This window comes from Petromyzon marinus, chromosome 63 (genome assembly GCF_048934315.1).
Source record: "Petromyzon marinus isolate PM22_M1 ecotype Great Lakes invasive population chromosome 63, UKy_Petmar_22M1.pri1.0, whole genome shotgun sequence".
Taxonomy (NCBI): Eukaryota; Metazoa; Chordata; class Hyperoartia; order Petromyzontiformes; family Petromyzontidae; genus Petromyzon; species Petromyzon marinus.
The window spans coordinates 3,938,615-3,959,371 of NC_133729.1; the positions used below are offsets into that span (position 1 = coordinate 3,938,615).

At 49.6% G+C, this 20,757-nt stretch overlaps 1 protein-coding gene across 1 annotated transcript in view; it reads left to right on the forward strand.

Annotated features, from left to right (window-relative positions):
- The first annotated feature begins 307 nt into the window (after positions 1 to 307).
- LOC116937557 (V-set and transmembrane domain-containing protein 2B-like) overlaps positions 308 to 20,757 on the forward strand; it is a 116,909-nt gene continuing 96,459 nt past the window's right edge. Inside the window, exons 1-2 of the mRNA XM_032944692.2 lie at positions 308 to 1,012; positions 13,797 to 13,883. The gene's annotated coding sequence lies outside the window, so the exon portion shown is untranslated. The remainder of the gene's footprint in view (positions 1,013 to 13,796; positions 13,884 to 20,757) is intronic.

The window sequence follows — 20,757 nt, forward strand, 5'->3', positions numbered from 1 at the left end:
GGGGGGGTGGTGGTGGTGGGGTGGGGGTGATGGTGGTGGTGGGGGTGGTGGTGGGGGTGGTGGTGGTGGTGGGGTGGTGGTGGTGGTGGTGGTGGGGGGGTGGTGGTGGTGGTGGTGGGGGGGTGGTGGTGGTGGGGGGGGTGGTGGTGGTGGTGGGGGTGGTGGTGGTGGTGGGGTGGTGGTGGTGGGGGGGTGGTGGTGGTGGGGGGGGTGGTGGTGGTGGTGGGGGTGGTGGTGGGGTGGTGGTGGTGGGGGGGTGGTGGTGGTGGTGAAGTATCACGGCCCCCCCCCCCCCCCCCGAGTCTATCGATGGGACGTGCCAAGGCAGAGGTTGTGGGTGGGGGGGGTCCCTTCGCTCCGAACCAAGCCGAGATACACAACGCGCAGCTGTAGCAGCAGCATCAGCAACAGCAGCAGCAGCAGCATCAACAGCAGCAGCATCATCAGCATCAGCAGCAGCATCAACAGCAGCAGCAGCATCATCAGCAGCAGCAGCATCAACAGCAGCAGCATCAACAGCATCAGCAGCAGCAACAGCAGCATCAACAGCAGTAGCAGCATCAACAGCATCAGCAGCAGCAGCATCAACAGCATCAGCAGCATCAACAGCAGCAGCAGCATCAACAGCATCAGCAGCAGCAGCATCAACAGCATCAGCAGCATCAACAGCATCAGCAGCAGCAGCATCAACAGCAGCAGCAGCATCAACAGCATCAGCAGCATCAACAGCAGCAGCAGCATCAACAGCATCAGCAGCAGCATCAACAGCATCAGCAGCAGCAGCAACAGCAGCAGCATCAACAGCAGTAGCAGCATCAACAGCATCAGCAGTAGCAGCATCAACAGCAGCAGCAGCATCAACAGCAGTAGCAGCAAAAGCAGCATCAACAGCAGCATCAGCAACAGCAGCAGCATCAACAGCAGTAGCAGCATCAACAGCATCAACAGCAGCAGCAGCACTCCCCTGCAACGCGGTTTGAGGGACACGGAAGAGGCTCCATCGTCCGCAGTGGTTTGTTGTGGTGTTGTTGTTGTGTTGTTGTTGTGTTGTTGTTGTGGTGTTGTTGTTGTGGTGGTGTTGTTGTGGTGGTGTTGTTGTTGTTGTGGCTGGGCTGGCGACAATGCAGTGGGGTAGAGACGGCGAGGTGGCTATGCGTTTGGCGAGGCTGACTTTGTTAGTGGCTGTGTGTGTGTTAGTAGCTGTGTGTGTGTGTTAGTGGCTGTGTGTGTGTGTGTTAGTGGCTGTGTGTTAGTAGCTGTGTGTGTGTTAGTAGCTGTGTGTGTCTTAGTGGCTGTGTGTGTGTTAGTGGCTGTGTGTGTGTTAGTAGCTGTGTGTGTGTGTGTTAGTAGCTGTGTGTGTGTTAGTGGCTGTGTGTGTGTGTTAGTAGCTGTGTGTGTGTTAGTAGCTGTGTGTGTCTTAGTGGCTGTGTGTGTGTGTGTTAGTAGCTGTGTGTGTGTTAGTAGCTGTGTGTGTGTTAGTGGCTGTGTGTGTGTGTTAGTAGCTGTGTGTGTGTTAGTAGCTGTGTGTGTGTTAGTGGCTGTGTGTGTGTGTTAGTAGCTGTGTGTGTGTTAGTGGCTGTGTGTGTGTGTTAGTAAATGTGTGTGTGTTAGTGGCTGTGTGTGTGTTAGTGGCTGTGTGTGTGTGTTAGTGGCTGTGTGTTAGTGGCTGTGTGTGCGTGTGTTAGTGGCTGTGTGTGTGTGTGTTAGTGGCTGTGTGTGTGTTAGTAGCTGTGTGTGTGTTAGTAGCTGTGTGTGTGTTAGTGGCTGTGTGTGTGTGTTAGTAGCTGTGTGTGTGTGTTAGTAGCTGTGTGTGTGTTAGTGGCTGTGTGTGTGTTAGTAGCTGTGTGTGTGTTAGTGGCTGTGTGTGTGTGTGTGTTAGTAGCTGTGTGTGTGTTAGTAGCTGTGTGTGTGTTAGTGGCCGTGTGTGTGTTAGTAGCTGTGTGTGTGTTAGTGGCTGTGTGTGTGTGTGTTAGTAGCTGTGTGTGTGTTAGTGTGGAGCGATAGTGTAGCGGTTAGCGCGCTGCGCTATGAACCTGGCGACCCGGGTTCGATTCCCGCTCACGGCCAACACCAGTGACGATTATCTGAACCGGTCCCGGGCCTCCCCTAGGTCTACTCAGCCTCAAATGAATACCTGGTGCGGTGTGTAAACATTGCCACTGGGGAGACAAAGGCGGTCGGGCGTGGTGCTGGCCACCCACCCCCTCGTGTACCGTTCCCGCCTTCATAGGTGCTCGCTAACAGCACTTGCTCCTACAGTCTGTTAAGGCTATACGGGGGATCTTTGTACTGTGTGTGTGTGTGTTAGTGGCTGTGTGTGTGTGTTAGTGGCTGTGTGTGTGTGTGTTAGTGGCTGTGTGTGTGTGTGTTAGTGGCTGTGTGTGTGTGTTAGTGGTTGTGTGTGTGTGTGTGTTAGTAGCTGTGTGTTAGTAGCTGTGTGTTAGTGGCTGTGTGTTAGTGGCTGTGTGTGTGTTAGTGGTTGTGTGTGTGTGTTAGTGGTTGTGTGTGTGTGTTAGTGGTTGTGTGTGCGTGTTAGTGGCTGTGTGTGTGTTAGTGGCTGTGTGTGTGTGTTAGTGGTTGTGTGTGTGTGTGTGTTAGTAGCTGTGTGTGTTAGTGTCTGTGTGTGTGTTAGTGGCTGTGTGTGTGTGTTAGTGTGTGTTAGTGGCTGTGTGTGTGTTAGTGGCTGTGTGTGTGTGTTAGTGGCTGTGTGTGCGTGTTAGTGGCTGTGTGTGCGTGTTAGTGGCTGTGTGTGTGTTAGTGGTTGTGTGTGTGTGTGTTAGTGGCTGTGTGTTAGTGGCTGTGTGTGTGTGTGTTAGTAGCTGTGTGTGTGTTAGTAGCTGTGTGTGTGTTAGTGTCTGTGTGTGTGTTAGTGGCTGTGTGTGTGTGTTAGTGGCTGTGTGTGCTAGTGGCTGTGTGTGTGTTAGTGGCTGTGTGTGGGTGTTAGTGGTTGTGTGTGTGTGTGTTAGTAGCTGTGTGTGTGTGTTAGTGGCTGTGTGTGTGTTAGTGGCTGTGTGTGTGTGTTAGTGGCTGTGTGTGTTAGTAGCTGTGTGTGTGTTAGTGGCTGTGTGTGTGTGTTAGTGGCTGTGTGTGTGTTAGTGGCTGTGTGTGTGTTAGTCGCTGTGTGTGTGTGTTAGTGGCTGTGTGTGTTAGTGGGTGTGTGTGTTAGTGGCTGTGTGTGTGTGTGTTAGTGGGTGTGTGTGTGTTAGTAGCTGTGTGTGTGTTAGTGGCTGTGTGTGTGTGGGTTAGTGGCTGTGTGTGTGGGTTAGTGGATGTGTGCGTGTTAGTGGCTGTGTGTGCTAGTGGCTGTGTGTGTGTTAGTGGCTGTGTGTGTGGGTTAGTGCTTGTGTGTGTGTTAGTGGCTATGTGTGTGTGTTAGTGGCTGTGTGTGTGGGTTATTGGCTGTGTGTGTGTGTTAGTGGCTGTGTGTGTGTGTTAGTGGCTGTGTGTGTGTGTTAGTGGGTGTGTGTGTGTGGGTTATTGGCTGTGTGTGTGTGTGTTAGTAGCTGTGTGTGTGTTAGTGGCTGTGTGTGTGTGGGTTAGTGGCTGTGTGTGTGTTAGTGGCTGTGTGTGTGTGGGTTAGTGGCTGTGTGTGTGTGTGTTAGTGGCTGTGTGTGCTAGTGGCTGTGTGTGTGTTAGTGGCTGTGTGTGTGGGTTAGTGGCTGTGTGTGTGTTAGTGGCTGTGTGTGTGTGTTAGTGGCTATGTGTGTGTGTTAGTGGCTGTGTGTGTGTGGGTTATTGGCTGTGTGTGTGTGTTAGTGGCTGTGTGTGTGTGTTAGTGGTTGTGTGTGTGTTAGTGGCTGTGTGTGTGTGTTAGTGGCTATGTGTGTGTGTTAGTGGCTGTGTGTGTGTGTTAGTGGCTGTGTGGGTTATTGGCTGTGTGTGTGTGTTAGTGGCTGTGTGTGTGTGTTAGTGGCTGTGTGTGTGTTAGTGGTTGTGTGTGTGTTAGTGGCTGTGTGTGTGTGTGTGTTAGTGGCTGTGTGGGTTATTGGCTGTGTGTGTGTGTTAGTGGCTGTGTGTGTGTGTGTTAGTGGCTGTGTGTGTGTGTTAGTGGTTGTGTGTGTGTTTGTGGCTGTGTGTGTGTGTGTGTTAGTGGCTGTGTGTGTGTGTTAGTAGCTGTGTGTGTGTTAGTGGCTATGTGTGTGTGTTAGTGGCTGTGTGTGTGTGGGTTATTGGCTGTGTGTGTGTGTTAGTGGCTGTGTGTGTGTGTTAGTGGCTGTGTGTCGGTTGTTGGCTGTGTGTGTGTGTTAGTGGCTGTGTGTTTGTTAGTGGCTGTGTGTGTGTTAGTGGCTGTGTGTGTGTGTTAATGGCTATGTGTGTGTGTTAGTGGCTGTGTGTGTTTGGGTTATTCGCTGTGTGTGTGTGTTAGTGGCTGTGTGTGTGTGAGTTAGTGGCTGTGTGTGTGTGTTAGTGGCTGTGTGTGTGTTAGTGGCTGTGTGTGTGTGGGTTATTGGCTGTGTGTGTGTGCTAGTGGCTGTGTGTGTGTTAGTGGCTTTGTGTGTGGGTTAGTGGCTGTGTGTGTGTGTGTTAGTGGCTGTGTGTGTGTGTGTGTTAGTGGCTGGCTACTAAAGTGGCCCCTCGGGATAGAGTCATCTTGTTGGGTGACTTCAATGCCCGAGTGGGTCATGATTCTGGCACCTGGTCTGGAGTGATTAGAGGACATGGGCCAGATCTGCTCAATAACAACGGTGGGAGGCTGCTAGATTTTGTGCAGCCCATGGGCTTGTAATTACCAACACGCTGTTCCGGCATCGGCGCATCCACACAACATCATGGATGCATGCTGGGTCCAAACAAGAACATCTGCTGGACTACATAGTGACGGACCAGCGGATGCGAGCCCAAGTCCTTGACACCAGGACCTACCATGGAGCTGATCTGTCCTCTGACCATCGACTTGTCATCTGTAAGATGCATCTGCCATTCTTCCGCTCCGGTGGTGGGTGTACACCCAGGACCCCATTCCAACCTAAAGTGGCCTGGTCTCAGTTATCTGATGAAAGTTTGCAAGCGAGAATTCCATCATCGCCTGCGGCTGGGGTTGACATCGTCCCCCACTCCTCCGGATGTCGAGGGTAAATGGGCGAGGTTTAGGACTGTCACTCATGCAGCTGCATTGGCTGCTTTGGGTACGCGGTCCAGACCTCCCCAGAGACCCTGGCTGACAGAGGAGGTGTTCAGGATAGTTGAGAAAAAGCGACAGGCCCACTGTCATCGGCTACAGGATCCCACGTCAGAGAATGAGGAGGCTTACCGCAGCCTTCGCTCGGAGGATCGGAGAGCCGTGAGGCGCTGCAAGGATGGGTGGTGGTCGCGGGTTGCTGAGGAGATGGAGTCTGCCTCAGTGGCCCGTGATCACAAATCTCTATTTAACTACATCAAAAAAGTAACCTGCAGCGCCACACCTATTACCATCATTAGGGGAAAAAACGGTGATCCAATCTCCGACCCCCAGGAACAGGTTTGCAGATTTGCTGAGCATTTCTGTGAGGTCCTGGGGGAGGGAAAATCCCTCAGCCAGGAAATCATCGTGGCACAAAGTGAGGATGACCCTGCTAAGGCTGCGGTGCCTCAAATATTGGAAGAAGTCACCCCCTGTGAGTGGCTGGCTGAGGTACCATCTGTTGAGGAAGTACTGAACGCGATCCGGAGTCTGAGACCAGGAAAGGCAGTGGGCAGAGATGATCTCCCAAGCGAAATGCTGAGGGAGGGTGGCGTTTATGCACATACTGCCCTATATGACATCATAACAACAGTCTGGACCACTGGACGGGTTCCGCAGGATTGAAAGGATGCCCTGGTGGTCCCCCTCTTTAAGAAGGGGGACCGCACAGACTGTAACAACTACACAGGCATCTCACTCCTGAGTGTGCCGGGAAAGGTCCTGGCAAGGATTATTCAACATCGCCTTGCCAGGCACGCTGAGGAGAGGCTTGCGGAGCCCCAATGCGGTTTCAGGAAGGGCGGTCCTGCACAGATGCCATATTTTCTGTCCGCCTGCTACAGCAGAGGTGTAGGGAATTCCAGCAAGACCTACACCTCTGCTTTATTGACCTGGTCAAGGCCTATGATACCATCAGTAGGCCTGGGCTCTGGGTTGTTCTTCGTGCTTTTGGAGTCCCTGACCCTCTGCTCACGATCATTAAGGACCTTCACGATGGTGAGCGGGCCCGGGTAAAACTACGTGGCCGGGAGTCAGAGCCATTCCCTGTACACCTTGGGGTGCGACAGGGATGTCCTGAAGCCTTCAATAGCTGTACCGGGAGGAATCTCCATATGGTACAGATATAATGGGAGGCTGATCGATGCCCGGGTGCGTTCAAGGGATGGCTCGCTATTGCTCAACCCAGTTATGTATGCTGATGATTTGGTAATAGCTGCTCATTCAGAGGAGGAGTTGGAGACGCTGCTGCTGAGACTGGAGCGTGCCACTAAGAGATGGGGCCTTACCATCAGCCCCACCAAAACTAAGCACCTGCCTGGGTATTTTGTACCATCGGACACTCCACCCCCACAACTCCCAAACGGTGATGGGGCAGTTGTGGAAAGAGTGGAGAGTTTCCCATACCTGGGCAGTGTGCTTATGACCGGCTCCAGTTTAACAGCAGAGGTCTCACTCCGAATCAGTCGAGCGGCAATGTCTTTTCATCGGTTGCGTAACGCTGTCTGGAAGCTACCTGGTCTGTCGCTCCGCACTAAGCTTCAGGTCTGCCTGGCCACGGTCATTCCCTCCCTTCTCTACGCTTGCGAAACGTGGACCCCCCTAATGGAACATCTTCGCCGGTTAGAAACATTTAGGCTGGCCTGCCTACCATCCATCCTGGGAATTAACCAGACTGGATTGTGTAAGGAGCTCACAAATCCTTGAAAGATCTGGGCAAGGTCCCATCGGTGAGCTCCGGCGGGGAAGGCTGCGATGGCTGGGTCATGTAGCCTGCACGCCCAGCCACCGCATGCCGAAACAGCTTTTGTTCGGCCGGATCGAGGGGGCTAAGCGGGCGCGGCACGGGCTAGAGAAGAGATGGAGTGATGTGGTACAGGAGGACGTGGAGCTGAGTGGACTTGCCGATGACTGGTACCAGCAGGTTGGCACAGTAGGGGGCACAGGTGGTGCATCAGCCAGTCATCTCAGTCAGTCGACCCGTGGCACCTGGGTCTGTCCCGTGACCTCCTGCCCGCGGGCGCTCGACACTTCACATGGCCTCAAGGTGCACATGGCCTGGCACAAGTGTCGTGGTGACGTCACCGCCACTTAGTGGCGAATGGCGGTTGTTGTTGTGTGTGTGTTAATGTATGTATGTGTTGATACGTGTGTGTGTTAATGTATGTATGTGTTGATGCATGTGTGTGCGTATGTTTGTGTTGATACGTGTGTGTTCATGTGTTCATATATGTGCATGTGTGTGTTAATGTATCTGAGTGTGCGAATGAATGTGAGTGTGTGTTAATGTGTTCATATGTATATGTGTGTTAATGTATCTGAGTGTGTTAATGTATGTGAATGTGTGCAAATATGTGCTAAGGTCGACTCAGCCTGGTGCGGTGTGTAGTAAACATCGCCACTAACAGTAGTTAACTACATAAGAGTTTTTTTGGGGGTTAGATCGCGTAAATATATAAATGTGTCGTTAAACCCGCCACCACCCGACACAGCCAACTCGTAAGGGTTGTGTCACGTAAACAGAACGTGGCCAATTCGTTACTAGTACAGCACAAGTGTATAGTGTAGTGTATAGTAGTGTAGTGTATAGTGAAGTGTATAATGTAGTGTAGTGTATAGTAGTGTAATGTATAGTAGTGTAGTGTATAGCAGTGTAGTGTATAGTCTAGTGTATAGTGAAGTGTATAGTAGTATAGTGTATAGTAGTGTAGTGTATAGTGAGGTGTGTAGTAGTGTAGTTTATAGCGTAGTGTATAGTGAAGTGTATAGTAGTGTAGTGTATAGTGTAGTGTATAGTAGTGTAATGTATAGTAGTGTAGTGTATAGTAGTGTATAGTAGTGTAGTGTATAGTCTAGTGTTTAGTGAAGTTTATAGTAGTGTAGTGTATAGTGTAGTGTATAGTAGTGTAGTGTATAGTGAAGTGTATAGTAGTGTAGTGTATAGTGAAGTGCATAGTAGTGTAGTGTATAGTGTAGTGTATAGTGTAGTGTATAGTGTAGTGTATTATTAGTACAGCAACACCGGTGTGTTGGAGAGCCAAGCCACAACATTTATAATCTGAGTACGACGTTTCACCAGGAATTACAACTAGCTTCATCAGGCGACAGCCAGAATTGTGGAGAAGTCCTCCTGGTCGCGAAAGCCTCCGTGTTAAACATCCTCCGTGTTAAAGATCCTCCGTGTTAAAGATCCTCCGTGTTAAACATCCTCCGTGTTAAACATCCTCCGTGTTAAACATCCTCCGTGTTAAACAGCCTCCGTGTTAAAGAGACTACGTGTTAAACATCCTGCCGTGTTAAACATCCTCTGTGTTAAAGATCCTCCGTGTTAAACATCCTCCGTGTTAAACATCCTCCGTGTTAAACAGCCTCCGTGTTAAAGAGACTACGTGTTAAACATCCTACCGTGTTAAACATGCTCCGTGTTAAAGATCCTCCGTGTTAAACATCCTCCGTGTTAAACATCCTCCGTGTTAAACATCCTCCGTGTTAAACATCCTCCGTGTTAAACATCCTCCGTGTTAAACATCCTCCGTGTTAAACATCCTCCGTGTTACACATCCTCCGTGTTAAACATCCTCCGTGTTAAACATCCTCCGTGTTAAACATCCTCCGTGTTAAACATCCTCCGTGTTAAACATCCTCCGTGTTAAACATCCTCCGTGTTAAACATCCTCCGTGTTAAACATCCTCCGTGTTAAACATCCTCCGTGTTAAAGATCCTCCGTGTTAAAGATCCTCCGTGTTAAACATCCTCCGTGTTAAACATCCTCCGTGTTAAACAGCCTCCGTGTTAAAGAGACTACGTGTTAAACATCCTACCGTGTTAAACATCCTCTGTGTTAAAGATCCTCCGTGTTAAACATCCTCCGTGTTAAACATCCTCCGTGTTAAACATCCTCCGTGTTAAACAGCCTCCGTGTTAAAGAGACTACGTGTTAAACATCCTACCGTGTTAAACATGCTCCGTGTTAAAGATCCTCCGTGTTAAACATCCTCCGTGTTAAACATCCTCCGTGTTAAACATCCTCCGTGTTAAACATCCTCCGTGTTAAACATCCTCCGTGTTAAACATCCTCCGTGTTAAACATCCTCCGTGTTAAACATCCTCCGTGTTACACATCCTCCGTGTTAAACATCCTCCGTGTTAAACATCCTCCGTGTTAAACATCCTCCGTGTTAAACATCCTCCGTGTTAAACATCCTCCGTGTTAAACATCCTCCGTGTTAAACATCCTCCGTGTTAAACATCCTCCGTGTTAAACATGCTCCGTGTTAAACATCCTCCGTGTTAAACATCCTCCGTGTTAAACATCCTCCGTGTTAAACATCCTCCGTGTTAAACATCCTCCGTGTTAAACATCCTCCGTGTTAAACATCCTCCGTGTTAAACAGCCTACGTGTTAAACATCCTACCGTGTTAAACATCCTACCGTGTTAAACATCCTACCGTGTTAAACATCCTCCGTGTTAAAGATCCTCCGTGTTAAACATCCTCCGTGTTAAACATCCTCCGTGTTAAACATCCTCAGTGTTAAACATCCTCCGTGTTAAACATCCTACCGTGTTAAACAGACTACCGTGTTAAACAGACTACCGTGTTAAACAGACTACCGTGTTAAAGATCCTCTGTGTTAAAGATCCTCCGTGTTAAACATCCTCCGTGTTAAACATCCTCTGTGTTAAAGATCCTCCGTGATAAACAGCCTACGTGTTAAACATCCTCTGTGTTAAAGATCCTCCGTGTTAAACAGCCTACGTGTTAAACATCCTCTGTGTTAAAGATCCTCCGTGTTAAACAGCCTACCGTGTTAAACATCCTCCGTGTTAAACAGCCTACCGTGTTAAACATCCTCTGTGTTAAAGATCCTCTGTGTTAAACAGCCTACGTGTTAAACATCCCCTGTGTTAAAGATCCTCTGTGTTAAACATCATCCGTGTTAAACAGCCTACCGTGTTAAACATCCTCCGTGTTAAACAGCCTATCGTGTTAAAGATCCTCCGTGTTAAACATCCTCCGTGTTAAACATCCTCCGTGATAAACATCCTCCGTGTTAAACATCCTATCGTGTTAAAGATCCTCCGTGTTAAACATCCTCCGTGTTAAACATCCTCCGTGTTAAACATCATCCGTGATAAACATCCTATGTGTTAAACATCCTCCGTGTTAAACATCCTCCGTGATAAACATCCTCCGTGTTAAACATCCTCCGTGTTAAACATCCTCCGTGATAAACATCCTATGCGTTAAACATCCTACGTGTTAAACATCCTCCGTGTTAAACATCCTATGTGTTAAACATCCTATGTGTTAAACACCCTATGTGTTAAACAGCCTACTGTGTTAAACATCCTCCGTGTTAAACAGACTACCGTGTTAAACAGCCTACGTGTTAAACATCCTCTGTGTTAAAGATCCTCCGTGTTAAACATCCTCCGTGTTAAACATCCTATCGTGTTAAAGATCCTCCGTGTTAAACATCCTCCGTGTTAAACATCCTCCGTGTTAAACATCATCCATGATAAACATCCTATGTGTTAAACATCCTCCGTGTTAAACATCCTCCGTGATAAACATCCTCCGTGTTAAACATCCTCCGTGTTAAACATCCTCCGTGATAAACATCCTATGCGTTAAACATCCTACGTGTTAAACATCCTCCGTGTTAAACATCCTATGTGTTAAACATCCTATGTGTTAAACACCCTATGTGTTAAACAGCCTACTGTGTTAAACATCCTCCGTGTTAAACAGACTACCGTGTTAAACAGCCTACGTGTTAAACATCCTCTGTGTTAAAGATCCTCCGTGTTAAACATCCTCCGTGTTAAACATCCTCTGTGTTAAAGATCCTCCGTGATAAACAGCCTACGTGTTAAACATCCTCTGTGTTAAAGATCCTCCGTGTTAACAGCCTACTGTGTTAAACATCCTATGTGTTAAACATCCTCCGTGTTAAACATCCACCGTGTTAAACATCCTCCGTGTTAAACAGCCTACTGTGTTAAACAGCCTACCGTGTTAAACATCCTCTGTGTTAAAGATCCTCCGTGTTAAACAGCCTACTGTGTTAAACATCCTCCGTGTTAAACAGACAACCGTGTTAAACAGCCTACGTGTTAAACATCCTCTGTGTTAAAGATCCTCCGTGTTAAACATCCTCCATGTTAAACATCCTCTGTGTTAAAGATCCTCCGTGATAAACAGCCTACGTGTTAAACATCCTCTGTGTTAAAGATCCTCCGTGTTAACAGCCTACTGTGTTAAACATCCTACGTGTTAAACATCCTCCGTGTTAAACATCCACCGTGTTAAACATCCTCCGTGTTAAACAGCCTACTGTGTTAAACAGCCTACCGTGTTAAACATCCTCTGTGTTAAAGATCCTCCGTGTTAAACAGCCTACGTGTTAAACATCCTCTGTGTTAAAGATCCTCCGTGTTAAACATCATCCGTGTTAAACAGCCTACCGTGTTAAACATCCTCCGTGTTAAACATCCTCCGTGATAAACATTCTATGTGTTAAACATCCTCCGTGTTAAACATCCTCCGTGTTAAACATCCTCCGTGTTAAACATCCTCCGTGTTAAACATCCTCCGTGTTAAACATCCTCCGTGTTAAACATCCTCCGTGTTAACATCCTATGTGTTAAACATCCTCCGTGTTAAACATCATCCGTGATAAACATCCTATGTGTTAAACATCCTCCGTGTTAAACATCCTCCGTGTTAAACATCCTCCGTGATAAACATCCTATGTGTTAAACATCCTCCGTGATAAACATCCTCCGTGTTAAACATCCTCCGTGTTGAACATCCTACGTGTTAAACATCCTCCGTGTTAAACATCCTCCGTGTTAAACAGCCTATCGTGTTAAACATCATCCGTGTTAAACATCCTCCGTGTTAAACATCCTCCGTGTTAAACATCCTCCGTGTTAAACATCCTCTGTGTTAAAGATCCTCCGTGTTAAACATCCTCCGTGTTAAACATCCTCCGTGTTAAACATCCTCTGTGTTAAACATCCTCCGTGTTAAACATCCTCCGTGATAAACAGCCTACGTGTTAAACATCCTCCGTGTTAAACAGCCCACGTGTTAAACATCCTCCGTAATAAACAGCCGACGTGTAAAACAGCCTACCTGTTAAACAGCCTACGTGTTAAACAGCCGACGTGTAAAACAGAGGGGTCATTGCCCGAAACGTCGCCTCTACATTCGATGTTTTTGTTATCCTTGTTAAGGACCGCACGATTGTTATTGACGATTTTGCGGTTCGGGTTCCGCGTGTGAATCTGTGCACGTGTGTCAAACACGTGTGTCAAACACGCGTGTCAAACACGTGTATCAAACCTGTGTCAAACACCTTTGTCAAACACGGGTGTCATACACGTGTGTCGAACACCTTTGTCAAACACGTGTGTCAAACACGGGTGTCAAACACGTGTGCAGAACACGTGTGTCGAACACCTTTGTCAAACACGTGTCAAACACGCGTGTGTGAACATCGCCACCGGGGAGACAAAGGCGGCCGGGCGTGGTGCTGGCCACCCACCCCCTCGTGTTGCCGTGCCGGCCTTCATAGCTGCTACTCGCTAACAGCACTTGCCCCAACAGTCTGTTACAGGCTATACGGGGGATCTTCGTCTTTGTCTACATTTTACGAACGTCTGGCGTACATAATGTATAACGTGAGTGAGTGTCTTATATATAGTTTATAGATATAATAATCCGCCGTATAAATGTACTGAGAAAATAAGTCCAGCACTTGCCCCTGCAGTCTGTCGAGGCTATACGGGGGATCTTTGTCTTTGTCTATATGATCGCAAACAGCACTTGCCCCTGCAGTCTGTCGAGGCTATACCGGGGATCTTTGTCTTAGTTTCGTGTAAATATCTCGCAAACGGCACTTGCCCCTGCAGTCTGTCGAGGCTATACGGGGGATCTTTGTCTTAGTTTCGTCTAAATATCTCGCAAACAGCACTTGCCCCTGCAGTCTGTCGAGGCTATACGGGGGATCTTTGTCTATATGATCGCAAACAGCACTTGCCCCTGCAGTCTGTCGAGGCTATACCGGGGATCTTTGTCTTAGTTTCGTCTAAATATCTCGCAAACAGCACTTGCCCCTGCAGTCTGTCGAGGCTATACGGGGGATCTTTGTCTATATGATCGCAAACAGCACTTGCCCCTGCAGTCTGTCGAGGCTATACCGGGGATCTTTGTCTTAGTTTCGTCTAAATATCTCGCAAACAGCACTTGCCCCTGCAGTCTGTCGAGGCTGTACGGGGGATCTTTGTCTTTGCGGGAGCGGTGGTGCAGCGGTTAGCGCTTCTCAGCGCTTACGAAGCCAGCCACCCGACTTCGATTCCCGCTCAGGGTCAGCACCACCGGTGACGATTATCTCAACCGTTCCTGGGCATCCCCCCCTAGGTCTACTCGGCCTCAAACGAGTGCCTTGGTTGGCGGTGTTGTAGTAAAACATCGTCACTCGGGGAAGACAAAGGCGGCCGGGCGTGGTGGCTGGCCACCCACCCCGTCGTGTGCCCTGCCGGCCTTCACAGGTGGTGCTGCTCGCTAACAGCACTTGCCCCAGCAGTCGGTTAAGGCTACACGGGGGATCTTTGTCTTGTGTGTTAGGAGCTTGCTGCCATGTGGAATAGTAAGATGCAGTCCACGGAATAGCAGAGCTGGCGGGGACACAGCGAAGCCGTCGTCGCGACTAAGGTGAGTGAGCCTCTCTCTCACACACCACACACACACCATCCTGCACCACACACACACACACACCATGCTGCACACACACACACCATGCTGCACACACACACTATACTACACCACACACATACCATGCTGCACACACACACACCATGCTGCACACACACACCATGCTGCACACACACACTATACTACACCACACACACACCATGCTGCACCACACACACACACACCATGCTGCACACACACACCATGCTGCACACACACACACCATGCTGCACACACACACCATACTGCACAGACAAACATACACACCATGCTGCACATACACACACACCACACCATGCTGCACACACACACCATACTATACACACACCATGCTGCATACACACACCATGCTGCACGCACACACTATACTACTACACACACACCATGCTGCACTCACACACACTATACTACACCACACACACACCATGCTGCACACACACACCATGCTGCACACACACACTATACTACACCACACACACACCATACTGCACGCACACACCCACACACACACCATGCTGTACCACACACATACACCATGCTGCACACACACACCACACACACACCATGCTGCACAACACACATACACCATACTACACACACCGTACTGCACCACACACACACCATGCTGCACCCACACACACCATGCTGCACCACACACATACACCATGCTGCACACACACCACACACACACCATGCTGCACAACACACATACACCATACTACACACACCGTACTGCACCACACACACACCATGCTGCACACACACGCACCACACACACACCATCCTGCACCACACACACACACCATGCTGCACACACACACCATGCTGCACACACACACACACCATGCTGCACACACACACTATACTACTACACACACACCATGCTGCACACACACCATACTGCACAGACAAACATACACACCATGCTGCACACACACCACACACACACACCATGCTGCACACACACACCATCCTGCACCACACACACACACCATGCTGCACCCACACACACACACCATGCTGCACCCACACACCATACTGCACCACACACACACATACCATGCTGCACACACACACACTATACTGCACCACACACACACCATGCTGCACAACACACCATGCTACACATACACAACACACACACCATACTGCACACACACACACACACCATACTACACACACACACACACCATACTACACACACACACCATGCTGCACACACACACCATACTACACACACACACCACACACACACTATACTGCACACACACACACCATGCTGCACACACACACTATACTGCCCACACACACCATACTACACACACACCACACACACTATACTGCACACACACACACACCATGCTGCACCACACACACACCATACTACACACACACATCATACTGCATACACACCCCACTGCACACACACACACCACACACACCATACTACACACACACCACACACACTATACTGCACACACACACACACACTCCATACTGCACACACAACATACTGCACACACACCATGCTGCACACACACACCATACTACTCACACACACACCATACTACACACACCACACACACTATACCGCACACACAACATACTGCACACACACCATGCTGCACACACACACACCACACACATTATACTGCACACACACCATGCTGCACACACACACCACACATACTATACTGCACACACACCATGCTGCACACACACACCATACTACACACACCATACTATACACACACACCACACACACTATACTGCACACACACTATACTGCACACACACCATGCTGCACACACACTATACTGCACACACACCATGCTGCACACACACACACCACACACACACGTGTGTATCGTGGGGGACGGTCAAATGGCTTTCATCCAGCAGTGGATTGACAAAGTGTTTAAACAACAAACAAAAAATAGTTTCTGTTTAAATACATACTTATATATTTTGTAACTTAACACGGAGGGGTTCGCTGTCAATATTGCGAACTGATTCTCGCATTTATTGCGAATTAATTCGTGGGTCGGGCTACGTTGACGTACTGGCCAAGGCTGTGTCGTCAGACCCTCCGCCACCCGGCACAGGCAAACAAAGACAAATTCTAAACAAAAACGTAATAATTTCATTTCAACACGTAGGCTTTCGCGACCAATATTATTCATAATAAAGGTTTTTGGGTTAGATCGCGTTATTTATAAATGTGTCGTAACCCTCCACCACCCGACACGGCCAATCAGCAAAATAAAGTGTCACGTTGACAAAAGACAAAATAGTTCACTACTTTAGCCCACCGGTGTGTTGAAGAGTAACAACATTTACAGTTTGAATACTCTTCAACACACCGGTGGGCTAAAGTAGTGAACTATTTTGTCTTTTGTCAACGTGACACTTTATTTTGCTGATTGGCCGTGTCGGGTGGTGAAGGGTTACGACACATTTATAAATAACGCGATCTAACCCAAAACACCTTTATTATGAATTTAATTTTGTTTCACCCAGGCGCATGGCCCCAACCGAGCTGCGAGGCTCTTTGTCAGAAGCGACCCTGACCCATCACAAATGACAGCCCAACGAATGTGGCGACTTATCATAATCATCGTCGTAATCATCGTTGTAATCATCGTCGTGTGGACATTTACAGCGGCAGCCAAAAACTCTGAACCGCGTGACGTTGATTCTGAATGTGGGGGTGAAAACCCCGGAGGAATCGGAGAGAAATCCACGCGAACACGGAGAGAGAGAGACACGCAAACTCCAAATATACAGCAGCAGGCGTCAGGGTCGGGATCGAACCCTAGGACCTCCTGTACACCAGGCGAGGTAGTTAACATCTCCTAGCCACCGTGGCTCCCATTCAAGAAGAATGCGGCGGCGGTGACTCGGTTGTTCTGCGCTGGTGGAACCTCCCCTTGGCGAGGTTTCCAAACGAAACGTCGGGTGTCGGAGGGTGCCGACGGCGCACACGCGTGTGGGTTTGTGTTCGTTGTTTGTTTTCCACATTCACGACAGAGGTCTCGTTGAGTTCAGTCGCCGCTCAGGGCCACAAACACCGGCGACGATTATCTGAACCGGTCCTGGGCCTCCCCCTAGGTCAACTCAGCCTCAAATGAGTACCTGGGTGCGGTGTGTAAACACCGCACATTGGGGAGACAAAGGCGGTCGGGCGTGGTGCTGGCCACCCACCCCCTCGTGTGCCGTGCCGGTCTTCACAGGTGCTGCTCGCTAACAGCACGTGCGGCTACACCGGAGGATGTTTGTCTTTGTAGTTGTGTATGTGCATTTGTGTACGTATCTGTGCGTGCGTGTGTTTGTGTGTCGACTCAGCCTCGGAATGAGTACCTGGGTGCGGTGTGTAGTAAACATCGCCACTCGGGGAGACAAAGGCGGCCGGGCGCGGTGCTGGCCAAACCCACCCCCCTCGTGTGCCACATTTCCGGCCTTCGCAGATGCTGCTATACGGGGGGGGGGTCTTCTCAGTCCTGGAAGAGTAGGCCAATACCCCCCCCCTCCCACCTGGTCTAACGCCGCTTGAGACGAGGCTGTAAACTGCAGGGGTTGGGGAACCTTTTTGTCTGCCAAGGGCCATTTGGATATTTATCAAACATCATTCGCGGGGCCGTACAAAATGATCAACTTACAAATTAGCCCGTTTATATTTGGTCTAACATTTAATGAACTCGCCCCCTAATGTGATATGATGGGCTGGAACTGTTTCTCTTTGGCGAGGCGTGTGATGATGATGATGTTAGCTGGCTATCGACGATTCTGCCGCTGCTACTCGCAACTGCTTTTCCACGTTTGCTCCTACCTGGATTTATTGAATGTTTGAGTTCCGCACGCGGTTCCCTTGGCAGAGTCGGGCGTCCCCCACCCCTGAAAGTCTAAAAGAAAGCTGTCTCTGGCGTGGACCGATCCGTTTCAAAGACAATGCATCATCGCATACTAACAGAACGTGGTTTGGTTGCTTGTTTGCGTGTTCACCACCAGTATGCGCGCTTTATCCACTACACGATTTCTTGTCCCACCACCACCAAAAGAAACGGTCTCTGTTTGATGTTTGAACATCTTCTTCACGCAGCTGTTTGATTGCCAAAACCTATTGCGATCATCTTGATTTGAAGCTTTCGTCACTGCAGCAATCCGTACTCTTTGGGTTCTTTCGGTAAAGTCACATAGGTAGTGAAATAAAATACCGGCTTGTGATATATATCGGGGAAAGTGCTGTTCGTGAGCAGTCACGAAGGGGGTGGTCGAAACACCGATGCTCTCAACAAACCGCACCAGGTTGCTCATTTAAGGCTGAGTCGACCTACGAGAGGACACCGCTGCAAACATTACAACCGGTTAAATTTTTTTATTTAAAGCTTTCGTGACCGCAGGGATTCATATTGTTGGTTCTTTCGCTAAAGTTACCACCACGTAGAAGGGAAACAATATATATATATTTTTTTTTAAACGCCACTTTTTTCAAAATTTCTTGCTGTGGTTTTCACGCCCGATGATGATTGCTCGTGTTGCAGTCGAAACGTCGTGAGAATTTTATCGTTTTATATATTTTTTATTGTTTTATCGTTTCCCTTCTACGTGGTGACTTTACCGAAAGAACCAAGAATGTATATTCCAACCGGTGTCAATTGTCGCGAGCTTGAAGCGAACTCGGCTCGCCGCCGCTGGCCACGTGGTCTATCCACCGCTGGATGAAGGCTTCCCCCGTCTCGCGATATGATCCTGCACACACCGAAGGCGAAGATCTCCTCCCTCCACCCCCCCCGCCCCGTACCGCCTGTGACCGACTGTTCGGGGCGAGCGCCGTTAGCGAGCGGCGCGTGTCGGGGTTGGGTGGCCGAAACGTCACGCCCGGCCGCCTTCGTCTCCCCAGCGCTGACGTATGAACGTCGGCGCCGGGGAGGCATTTGAGGCCGAGTCGACCTAGGGGGAGACCGGGGTACCGGTTCAGGTAATCGTCACCGGCGTTCGTGTTTGACGTGGGCTGGAATCGATGTCGGTTCGCCGGGTTCGTTGCGCAGCGCGCTAACCGCTGCGCCACCGCTCCCCACTGCACACGTACACACGCGCACACACACGCGCACACACACGCGCGCACGCAGTGATCATACCACCGAGGCGACAATGATAATAATGGCGGTGGTTGTGATAACGATGATAGCGGTGGTGATGATGATAGCGGTGGTGATAATGATGATAGCGGTGGTGATAATGATGATAGCGGTGGTGGTGATGATGATAGCGGTGGTGGTGATGATAGCGGTGGTGGTGATGATGATAGCGGTGGTGGTGATGATGATAGCGGTGGTGGTGATGATGATAGCGGTGGTGATGATGACTCGGCGCTGAGTGATCGCCTATGGCTAATTCGAAGACTGTGGCGCGTGGGACAGCGTCGAACGCAGGGAATCATTTGTCTGGGCTCTCCATCCATCTCCCTTCTCGGCGGCGTCACCACTGCCTCCCCCTCGCTCTCTCCATCTCCCTTATTTTTCCCTCCCTCCCTCCCTCTCTCTCTCCCTCTCACTCTCTCTCTCTCCCTTTCGCTCTTTTTTACGATCAGAGGAAACAAGAAGATGTTCGGCGTAGTCGGCATTTTGCTTCGTTCATCATTTCGATTTTTTTTCCCAATGCTTTGCTTTATGTAACCCCCCCTGTTTAAATGAAATATTTCACGAAAGATTCCACGCTCTGCTCTCCTCCTTCTTACCCCTCCCCCCTCTCTCTCTCTCTCTACCCCCTCTCTCCCTACTCTATGTCTATGTTCCCCCTGTTTTCTACGTGCATAATTTTCTCCCTTTCCCTCCCTCCCTTTCGCTCTCCCTCCATCCCTCTCTCTCGCCGCCCGAGTGCAATTCGCGCTCACGGCCACCGCCAACGACAACCCAGTTGACGATTGTCCGAACCGGTGCCTGGGCCTCCCCTAGGTCGACTCAGCCCTCACTATCAGCACCTCGTGCGGTGGCGTAGCAAACATCGCCACTGGGGAGACGAAGGAGGCCGGGCGGGGTGGCTGGCCACCCCACCAGTTGCCCCAACAGTCTGTCAAGCCTATACGGGGGTTATTTGTCTATTGTTGGGAGCGGTGGCGCTGTGGTTAGCAGGACTTGCGGTGGTGAGATGTTAACTACCTCGCCCGGTCTACAGGAAGCTCGTGGCTTTGCGTGTCTCTCTATCCCCTTGGCCGCGCGGATTCTCTCCGGGTTCTCCGCTTTTCCCCGTCCACGCATTTAAAATCAACGTGGAGCCTTTATAGTATTTGTCGGTTGCTTGCCTTGCTCCACATTTCCACACGACGGTGATGGTGAGCCGCTTCTCTGAAGGATCGCGTGCGATAGCCAGGCAAAAGGCTTGTGAAAATGAGCGCCTGACTTTTTTTGCGGTGGTGGAGGTGGCGGGGGGGGACAAACGAAGCAATTGCACAAGCTATTGAGCGTTCTATAACAATATTATTGTTATTAATAATAAAGAATTAAAGCTTTCGTGACTGCACAAATTACTCATTGGTTTTTTTTTCCCCGGTAAAGTCACGTATGTAGAAACACCAATGAGTAATAATAATATTATTATTATTCGCTCCTGGTCCATCATGGCCCATGCACCTCCTACGTACATCATGCTCATTTCTATGCTAATTCCTTTGTCAAAGCGTTTTGCTTCCTCCCACGCAGCTGAAAGGACGCGACCTGGGGGCTTGGCTGTTTTCGCTCCAACGCTGTCCTCATGACAGCACGGTCCCTTCACCTGAACGAAGGCCACTTGTGTCGTGGCCGAAACGTCGTGATTTTTGTTGTTTTTTTTTTACCTA